This window comes from Falco rusticolus, chromosome 2 (genome assembly GCF_015220075.1).
Source record: "Falco rusticolus isolate bFalRus1 chromosome 2, bFalRus1.pri, whole genome shotgun sequence".
Taxonomy (NCBI): Eukaryota; Metazoa; Chordata; class Aves; order Falconiformes; family Falconidae; genus Falco; species Falco rusticolus.
In genome coordinates this window covers 78,966,503-78,976,976 of record NC_051188.1, presented here as the reverse complement: position 1 = coordinate 78,976,976, position 10,474 = coordinate 78,966,503, and positions in this window count along the sequence as shown.

Here is a 10,474-nt window from a genome sequence, read left to right as displayed (position 1 = left end):
TAGCTCCCACACCTTGCCCCAGCACAGCCACCAGTCCCCCACAAGGTTTCAACAGTTCATCTACTGTCTGCCCTGTTTCTTCATCCTCTCCAGGCCAGTCCACCCTGCTTCTTGCCTCTGCTGCATCCAGAGTCTTTCTTCTCTGGGCTCCTCTTCCAGCCAGCCTCTCCTCATCCAGGTCCCCTTCCTCTCTCTGCTTCTTCTTGTCTCTCCTACATCTAGGGTACATTCCACTCTCTGTTTCTTCTAGGTCTCTCTCCATCCAAGCCTCCTCTTCCATTCCCCTTAAGAGCTATTTAACTACTTAGCAGGAACCAGCCACAGCTGCACCTTACCCACATCAGCCAACCCACCGCCCCTGAAGCCAGCCCACAGCTGTATATTATCAATGTTAATTAACCTGCCTTCATTCCTCTACAGGTGGCTACAGCTACAAGTTCTCCTGGCCTTCTTTACCATCCCTTTTCTTGTTCTCAAGCGTATAGGAGACCTATCTGAGTGGGAATGGGCTTCTAAGCCATACTACCAATTAACTTATTCATTTTCAGCCATGTCTTTGTTACATGATTGATTCAGTTACAGGGTTTTGTTTAATCACAGGACTGTGTTTCAAAGACAAAGGGAAGCTCTGGGCTCACCTTGTTATGAAGGCAGAAATCAGGGTTCTCCTACTTCCTCCTGAATCAGCAAAAGAAAATCTTTCTCCATTACTGGGCAATGTTTTAGTGTAATACTTCCAAAAAAAAAATCTTGTTTGTTGTGGTTTAACCCCAGTCAGCAACTAAGGACTACATAGCTGCTTGCTCACTCCCCCTGCTTGGGTTGGGGAAGAGAATCAGAAGAGTAAAAGTGAGAAAACTTATGTTTTGAGATAGACACTTCAGTAGATAGAGCAACATCTGCATGCACAAGCAAAGCAAAACAAAGAATTTTTTCACCACTTCCCATCAGCAGGCACGTGTTCAGCCATCCTCAGGACAGCAGGGCCTAGCTCCATCACATGTAATGGTTCCTTCAGAAGACAAACACCATCACTCCAAACCTCCCCCCCTTCCTTCTTCTTCCACCAGCTTTATATGCTGAGCATGATGTCACATGATATGGAATGTCCCTTTGGTCAGTTGGGGTCAGCTGTCCCACCTGTGTCCCCTCCCCTGTCCCTTCTCGTACCCCCCCAGCCTGCTCGCTGGTGGGGTGAGGAGCAGAAAAGCCCTTGGCTCTGTGTAAGCGCTGCTCAGCAGGAACTAAAACATCCCTGTATTATCAACGCCGTTTCCAGCACCAATCCAAAACACAGCCCCATGCCAGCTACTATCAAGAAAATTAACTCTCTCCCAGCCAAAGCCAGCATGTTCTTTATGTAATGATTTATAACAGCATGCTTCCCTAGTAGTACAGTTCTATAGATTAGGACAACACAATAAGGATGTTTAAAAATAGATTTCATTCAAATCTCAGAAGTGTTTTGAAATAATTTTAATGAACAGAAAAAGCAGACACAGTGTAAAAGATGAAAGACCAAGCGTGTGTCCAAGCAAATTCAGATTATACTTTAAAAAAGGAATATCAAAATGTAATGTAAATGCAGTAGTTGGCAGGATCATTAAGTGACATAAACCATTAGGCAAAACCCTTATCAGGTGGGAAAGGACTGCCAGATATCATCTAGTCAAATCTTATAACTCAAAGTTGCTCAGACCGTGTTGTCTAAGGCTTTATCCCATTGAGCCTTGAAAGCCCCCAGGGATGGAGATTCCACAGCCTCACTGCGAAATTAATTCAAATGATTGAATAGCCTTAGAATGTTTTTTTTATTCTTCATATCCAGCTGTATATATCCCCCCTGTTTCGGATCATGCCCCCATCGTGCATCTCTGCAAAGAGCCCAGTGCCATCCTCTCAGACGTAGGTGCTGGGGGGCTGCTACAAGCCCAGCCCCACAGCCACCCCTTCCCCAGGCTCAGCAAGCCCCAGGGCCACTGCTTGTGCCCTGACTTCACTCAGACTTACCATTCTGTCCACGTCTTTCCCAAACTGGAGCCTCTAAACAGGAGGCTGTATCCAGGTGAGGTCTAAGAAGTGCTGAGCGGAGGGGGACAGTCACACCCCTCCATCTCCCACCTGCCCCTGCTCACACAGTGCAGCATGCTGCCAGCATCCATTGCTGCCAGAGCGTGCCGCTGGCTCACGTTTAGCCTAATGTCCGTTCCAGCGGAGGTGCTCCCCAGCTGGCCAGTCCTCAGTTCATGGCACTGCAGGGATTTATTCTGTCCCAGGAGCAGGACCTTGAAAAAACAAACAAACCCAAATAAATTAACATCCTTAGACAACTGTTAAGAAAAACACTGCTAAAAAACAGAGCCAAAAATCCCTGCAAAAGCAACCCCTGCCTAAATAAATAAATAAAGGTCACGCAAACAAGCCAGAACAAACCCAAAGCCAGCAGTAAAGAAACAAATCCTACATACTACTACTAGGTAAAAGAACACACCACCCCAACCCCCCCCACCAACAAAACATCTTACCAAAATAAATGAAATAAGCCCAAACATATGGAAGCTACCCAAAAATAAGGGGAAAGAGGAAAAAGTGAAGAAAAAATGTCCAAAGTGGTGTAAACCAAAAAGGAAACCCAAACCCTTAAACTGCTTAAAAATTGCTTGACTCAGGGAGTTAATCAAACCGGCAAGGGGAGGGTGCTTATATCAAGTGTCTTCTGCTGTCTTGAGCTCCAGCCATGCCGAAGCAGGGCAGAACAAGTAGTAACAGCATTTTTATATGAAAAAAAGAAGTTGACTGGGATGGTATCGTCTCAGTGTTACACAAGAGCGAGTAGGAAAGTGAGCACTTTCATCCCACAAGCCCGCCCAGTAGCTCCTGTAAAGCTGTGTAGCTGCCTGTAGTTCTGCTGCTGCAAAAGCATAGTTCTGGTAGTTGCAGGTGAGTTGGCTGTACATCCACAGCAAGGGCGACAGCATGGGTATGTGCTGTCGAGAGAGAAGGGTATGGTTTTGGGGTTCACTCTTCCATGCATCCCTGTTCTGAGCAGTGTCAGCCTAGAGTAGGACACTGTCACTCCCCACGGATTGACATGAGCAGTGACAGAATGATGTACATTCACATTTTTTGGAATTACGTATCAAGCATAGGGAAACATATTTTAGGTTATGTAAATGCCTTCAAAGACGGGGACCATTTCCTCAATTAATATAAGGCAGTGTGTCTAAGAATTGAAACTGTGTTAACTAGAGTATTAAAGCTATTTGTTCAAAGGATGTTGGAACCTGTTAATGATCATTACAATGATGACATCTAAACTGTCACCAGGAGAGAATGCATCCTGACATCTGGATATTTACAAGTGGTAGCATTTTTCCCTAACCTTCTTTCTACTTTCTTAGCTTCTGACAATAAGAAAGGAATAGAAAAGCATCATCTGTTACAGAGGAGGCAAATAAAGTCAGTTCCTCATAGCTGTTTAGCACTTTAGTGTTACAGTTTGGGGGGTGTGTGTGTGTGTGAATCTGAAGCCTAAAATACTGCGTGTAGTATATATGATTGCCCATGAACTGTTTAGGTGCATGTGCTTACTCTGCTTCTGTTCCTTTGATCTTGTTACATTAAAAATTACTGAGATGAGCTCCTCAATTCATGTAAATTAGCACTGTCAACAGGAAACTAAATGGGGATCTGGCAGAATAGTACTGGGGAATTTTAATTGTACCCCTGGAGGCAATTCAAAGACATGTTTGTGCTTAAATACAAAAAGATTTAATGAACAATGTATTGAGAAAAGTCCTACTGCCATAAATAGACTATGCAAAGATGTGGCACGGGCCGATTGCTTACACTTGCACCTGTACTCATCACGTGGGCATCGGCTTGGGACACCTCAGCCCCATGGTCCATTCCCCAGCACCAGCTCTGCTGCCCAGCGGTGGCCCCTGAGCGCTCCTGCTGCACCACTGCTACAAGGCAGTGCTTTGACATTTCTTATCACCCAGTGAAACTTCACTCCCTTACAGGGAGCAGTCCTGTTTTTGGCATCCCTCCTTCCAGCCGGGGTAACCCCTTCTTGCCTTACATGCCAGATCATTCCTTGGTCACAAATGACCATTGCTGAGCAGTTACAGTTTGAATTTCCCTTTCTATGGCATACTAGCAAACCAGGCTATGAACTAAATCAGTGCTGTCTCTTTGCTATGAAATATGTCTGTAGCTCAAGCGGTTGAGTTTCACTCCAGCAAAACAAACAGAGGTGCAGACACCAAGCAGTGGGCTAGGAAAGGAGAATGCCTTCACCAGATCTTGGGGGGAATAAATACAGGAACAATTGCTTAAGGAAATCCACTGGGCCAGTTTCATGTCTGAATTGCATCCCTTATGCCTTACAAATGCTCAAGTACTTTAGAAACAGGTTTTTTTATAAGGAATGATGTGATCCCTGATGTATGTATGTTTCACTGATGTTTTGTGGCTAAATTATACATATGTGAAAAAATACCTTACCTTATATATTTCTAAATGCAGATTCCTCTGTGAGAAATCCCTGGGACATTACACACTGGTTTCAGCAGCATTAGAAAATGACTATTGTAGTGATATACGGATAAACAACGAGTCTCTTATGCTCTGCTGAGCTGGGTGAGGAAGCCTCCCTTTCCTTAGTTTTACTGCATCCCTAATGGAGCTACAGCCAGTCCTAACAGCTAAGGGATGTGTTGCATCCCTGCCAAGGTGCCCTGCAAGAAAAAAATGTGGGAAATGGTATCACAGAAAACCCTTGAGCCCTCATTTTTAGTACAGTGCTAAAAAAGTGTTAAGAGAATGACAAAATATAACCTCCCTTTTTAGTCCATGAGGTTGTTAGCCAAGGGAGGAGAGGAGCACGGTGCACAGTGTGGTGCTGGGCTGGGCTCCCATGGGGGGAATGTTACACATTGATCCTAGAACTGCTGTGAGCAGCAGCAGGGAAGTTTTCTTTCACTTCTTTGTTGAAGTACCCCTGGTGTTTGGGGAAGTACAGTCTCCCGGAACAGGGTTATTCTGCATCAAAGTCTCACCAGCCCTCAGCCCCTCCTCTCAAGGGGGTTCTCCACAGCATCAGCTGGAGCTGTACATGGACATGGGTTTTGTGATAGGCAAGGCCATCGGGACCTGCACTTTCTGCGCTCCTGGCCTATTTCTCTGAAACGAAAGAAACAGGGCCTCAGGACAATAGAGAAAAGGGATGAAAAAGCCCGTACAGTTTGTTCATATGAGCCATCAGAGGTGGGACTGTCAGTAAAGAAGAAAGGATCACTCTAATGCAGTTGCTGGGTACATGCAGAGGCACCCTCAGGCAAGCACTGTAGTCATGACCCGGGATTTGTGGAGTCCTGGTAAATTTTGAGGTCCAGACACTTTTATGTGTCTCTCTAAATCATCACTTGTTTATTTGTGCAGAAGAAGCTTTGAGTCTAAAGGATTTTTCAGCCAATGAAATCACCATGCATGCCCAGCCGAGCCTTTGCAACTCTCTTGTGATGACTAGAAAACAGTATAGCTTGGGATATAGAAAGTTAAAGAGTAACTAACAACAACCACTCCGGAGGAACGCCTTGTTCAGCATAGGTATGACCCCTGCATGAGGTCCTTTTTTCTCCTGCAACAGGGAGCCTTTCAACATACCCAAAAGGTCAATACATTTGCCCTCATTTTAGATCAAATGTGCGTAGTGCCCGGAGAAGTGGCCGTCAGAAAAAGCCCTGCAGCCTCACCCTTCTCTGCCCCAGCTGGAGGCACCTGCTGCTTCTACACATCTGAGCCATCACTTTTTGCACTGTGCATTGAATATCCTGATCTCCTATATGACATACTGGAGTGTCTCTGAGAGCAAGTGCCACTGCAAGTGATGCTCTACTGGGACAGAATTACAAACGTTGTATTGGGCTGTAATAGCCGTTTGCTAACCAGTGCTGTGTACTCTGGTGGTAGTCCTGTACACAGGGAGACTAGCTACCGAAAGCAGCAGTTAAACTCCTGTTTTTACCAATGGGAGATTATTTTTCTTTTGGACAGCAGAAAGCAGACGTTACCTTGGATAGTGAATGAGAGGAAAAGACCTGGCCCTGCACTGAACTCATCAACAGCTTGAGAGCCCTCAGAGCAGAGGAGAACTTGGCTTTGCCAGCAGCTGCACAGACTGGAGATGGTTGTTGGGTGAAAGCTCAGTCCTAAAAGCCCTGTCTGTATTGCTTTTGCTAAAGGCTGCAGTTAATATCAGCTTTCCACCTCAAGTCTCCTGCAGTACCGAGGCATGCAGACACAGCACTGTTTTGACCAAGGGTGCATTTTGCTTCAGCTCCATGACTTGCTTTTAAAGCAAATCTTGGGATCGTCCCCAGCTGCAGCATTTTGCCTCGTGTCACAGGGGAGACTCAGCACATCCAAGCTGGATTGCCTTTGGATGAGAGCAAGCCAGCAGATGTACTCCAGGAGTGCACTTCAATGCACTTCAGTCACTCTCAGGTGTACAATCCCTGAGAGCAAACAAAAAGTTGTCCAAAGTCCCCTCCTTCTCTCCCAGGAGCTGTGTACAGTGAGGCCATGGGGGCCTGGGCAGGGAGTAATTTGCCCCACAGAGCTGCCCCTGTTTGTCTGTGCTGTGGCAGCCCCGCAGGACCTGAGCGAGCTGGGGGGGAGCTGGGGCAGGACCTGCCCTCCCAGGGGCAGGCAAGCCCCTGAGGGGGGTCTCAGTTGTGCCAGCCTGTGGGTAGCTTTGCCCCCTAGTCCTGATGTCAAACTGAGCTACCAGTTCATGAAACAGGTCTAACTGCAATGTACTTGCACATGCACATATATGATGGCTAAAGAGCACTGTGCATTTTAAGCAAAGGGGATTAAAAGCCTGAACAGAAAATCCTGTGTGTCAGGAGAAAGCACTTACCACAATAGATGTTAGATTCCTTCATCTTTAATACTAGGCAATTCCAGAGAAATTACAGGTGGTGTCTTTGGTTATAAAAGACGGACCCATGAGGAGCCACACAGCAGTGGCCTTCAAAGAGAAGGCGAACATTTGTTTTCCATTCTTTCTGTGGAAGGGGGTTGCTTTTGTTTTGCTTTGAACACATCAGCTACAGCAGCAAAGTGCGTGAGAGGTTATATTCTGTTCTGATTTTTTTTCCCTAGCTCATCTGGATAAATACCCCTGTAGATACACTGAGTATTGGGTCTCCTGTACCTAGACCAGGAATTAATGGCTGCTAGTGGAAAGTGTATTTAGCCAAGCATGAATAGCCATCAAAATCAGGTCTCCCACCTCCCAGATGCCAGGTACCGGGAGATCAGCTGTGGGAGATCAGCTGCAAGATGCTGAACCCAGAGAGAGCCAAAAAGGGCTCTGGCTGAGAAGCTGGTGTATTTATAAAATTTAAAGTGTCTGTTCTTTGAAGAGATTTTCTGTGCATGGAGGTAGTCCCTGCAGAGCTGCAATTTGTTCCCCAGAGAACAGTGGAGAGCCAGCAAAATGAGGACTGTGACGTGAGCATGGAGAAAGACCGCTGTGTGCCGTCATCTCTGAGTGAAGGGAAACAACTTAATTCTGTAGACAGGACTGTTATTCTGGGAACAAGGAGGCTTTGATTAGGACTGTGTGAAAGGATTTTCTTCTGAACACAGGCTTGGGTTTTGTAGTTCCAGGAGGCTCTTATTTTAGGGCTTGCTCTTTGCTTTTTCTTCCTAGGCTCCATTTAACCTCTCAAACTTTTCTCATCCTCTTTCCCTCCTTTACTGTGGAAAGAAAGAGCAGGGGAGATTGCTTTCTTGCCTATAGTACCGCAGGGATGCTGCCATCATCAGGTGAAAGCCTTTGATCACTGAAAGCACCCCAAATTCCCACGCATGTGTGTGACAGAGTGAGCAGGGAGCCTGGCTGCCCTGACAGTGAGCAACAGTTTACACCAAAGCTGCACTCTGGGCAAACACAGAATCACAGAATCATAGAATCGTTTAGGTTGGAAAAGACCTTCAAGATCATTGAGTCCAACCATTAACAGCACTGCCAAGTCCACCACAAGGCCTGCCCATTCTCTCTCTTCCTCCTACCACTTCTCTGTCTCCTGCTCAGTGGAGTTCCTTTTCCTCAACATTGCTTCCGCATTGCTGCTTCAAAAAACCCTATGGCAATTAGCTCGTTCTTCCATGCAAATATGGATCAGTGAAGTTTAGTTGTCTGTGAAACCCTGTAATGCCATTTGCTGTTCTTAAATGAGTCACACCTTGGATAATGTTGGAAATCCCCTGCCGTTGCTGGCTATCCTTGCAGAACAAAAGAATTCAGTCAAAGAGGGTTACAGACCATCCCTCCGTATTAAGAGGAGGAGTGAGGAAGAAGCTAGACTGCTATAGATTGGAAACTGTAAAGGATGGTCTCTGGGCTGCCAAAATTACTCTCATGGCCTTGTTGTCAGTATTTTCTCCAAGAAAGGAGAGGGTTGTGAGGGGGGTGAGGAGTGAAGGGATTCCCAAACAGCCTCTCAGCGGAACTTGCCAAGTCGTATCTCTGAACAAATGAGAGGGTCACGTCTCCATCTGAACATGGAGAAGATGCATACTCAGGGCATGCATATATACCCGTAATCCTGACAGTAATAACTTTATACAGACAGAGACACCCTGTATAAGTATTTTATACTTATGTATAAAATAAGAGTGCTTCCAAGTCTGTAAAAAATCAGTTTATCTGGCTCCAGCTTTGAAGGAAGGCAAATATCTCTAGGGCTATTTTGTACATCCTCATGTTCTGCTCCTGTAGCTTACCTGGAGAACAGGCACGATTCTGTTGTAGGCAAGAGGCTTGGTTCACTCAAAGAGCAGGGGAAGGGATGCATCAGTCAGGAAGGGGAAAGGGAGATGCAATGACGACGCTGTCTTTTGCATCTCTTGCATCTCTTAGCTGGCAGTAGAAGAGGCACAAATTTCTACTCCTGCTGGGTCACCTGGGAGAAAGTGCACTGCAAACAGGAGCTGGAGCACTCACGTTCACACTCTTGTTTATGGGCAAAAAGGAAGCACACCATATATAAGTATGTATGTATGTATGTATAAAGGCATCAATTGATTGTCAGTATAAGAGAAATCTTAGCAGACTGACTCAAGAATCATTACTACATGATCTAACAATTACAGAGAAACAAAGAACAGTAATGCAGGTAGTGTGCTTATATACAGAAAAGTCACATAATAACAATAATACAACAAAAATTGTAACGCACCATTCTTAGTTCACTCCTCCACTGTCTCTCTGGGTTCTAAGGTCAGTGGTTTCATGCTAGTGGTGGTGGTGGTGGAATAATACAGTGAGTTGTTACTGGAGGACCTGGAGTCCTTCACAGGAAGGAATATGATACCCGTGCTGATGTTTTTTTCTTCCTCTTTTCTTTCTTTTCTTTCTTGTTTGTTTTCCTCTCTTCTTCCTTCCACTTAGGGTCATGCATACATGTTTGCTAACATATATTTACATCTTTCTCTTCGTTGGTCTGCAGTTCCAGGTTACATCTGAATTTTCTATATACAGTGCCATTTGATATCATTTCCTTGCACCCTTTGTTTACCCTAAAACCAGTTCTGTCCAGCTCCTGGTCTGCAGGTCCGGATTTTTGGTTTGTGGTCTTTTGTTTTTTGTTTAAACTGACCATTGTTGAGTTGGCTGGGGCTAGCTTAGAGCTGAAACTAAATGGATAGCAGTACTTTATCTTTGTTAACTATGCTTTTATATCCCACCCAATGGTTTGAAAAATTTCTAAGTGGAAATTAATTTGTGACTTTTATCTTATATGTGCCTTTCCTTTTACTTGAAAATTATCGATTGTGTTTCTAGATTTCCTTCTCAAGGAAATTACAGAGGCCCCAGCAGAGCAGGCAATAATTGACTGCAGAAGAGACTTACCCTTAGGGCTGAAGGTTTCTTGTGGAAGGACCAAATCCATTTTAGCTGCTTTGTGTCTGCAGCAGGCAGGAATACCTCACATTGCACAGAAATCTCCCTCATGAATGTGGGGGAGGTGAGGATGGAGGAAGAGTGGTCTTTCTCTTCCATTTTTGTTACAATTGGGATTTTCAACAATCAGCAGTCAAAAGGCTGCTGATTTAGGACTGCTGAGCTCCTGTTCATCTGCCACAAGGAATGCCTGCTTAGCTGGAGTGTCAATGTGGCAAGTAGAGACTTCAGCAATTAAGTAAACATCCAGAGATGTGGATCACTGTGATGGACACAAGTCTCACAGAAAGCAGATATTTGCTACTGGCCTCCAGTTCTATCCTGTAAGTTATCAGAAGAAAAATCAGAAACTGGTGTTTTCTGTTCTGGCTGGAAAATCCAGAGATAATTAAGGTCTAATTCTTCCACCTTCAGTCCTTGCAGGCAGTAAAATTGATCAGGTAGGACAATGCTATTCAGTGAACCAGGATGGGAGCAAACCTGGAATTTACA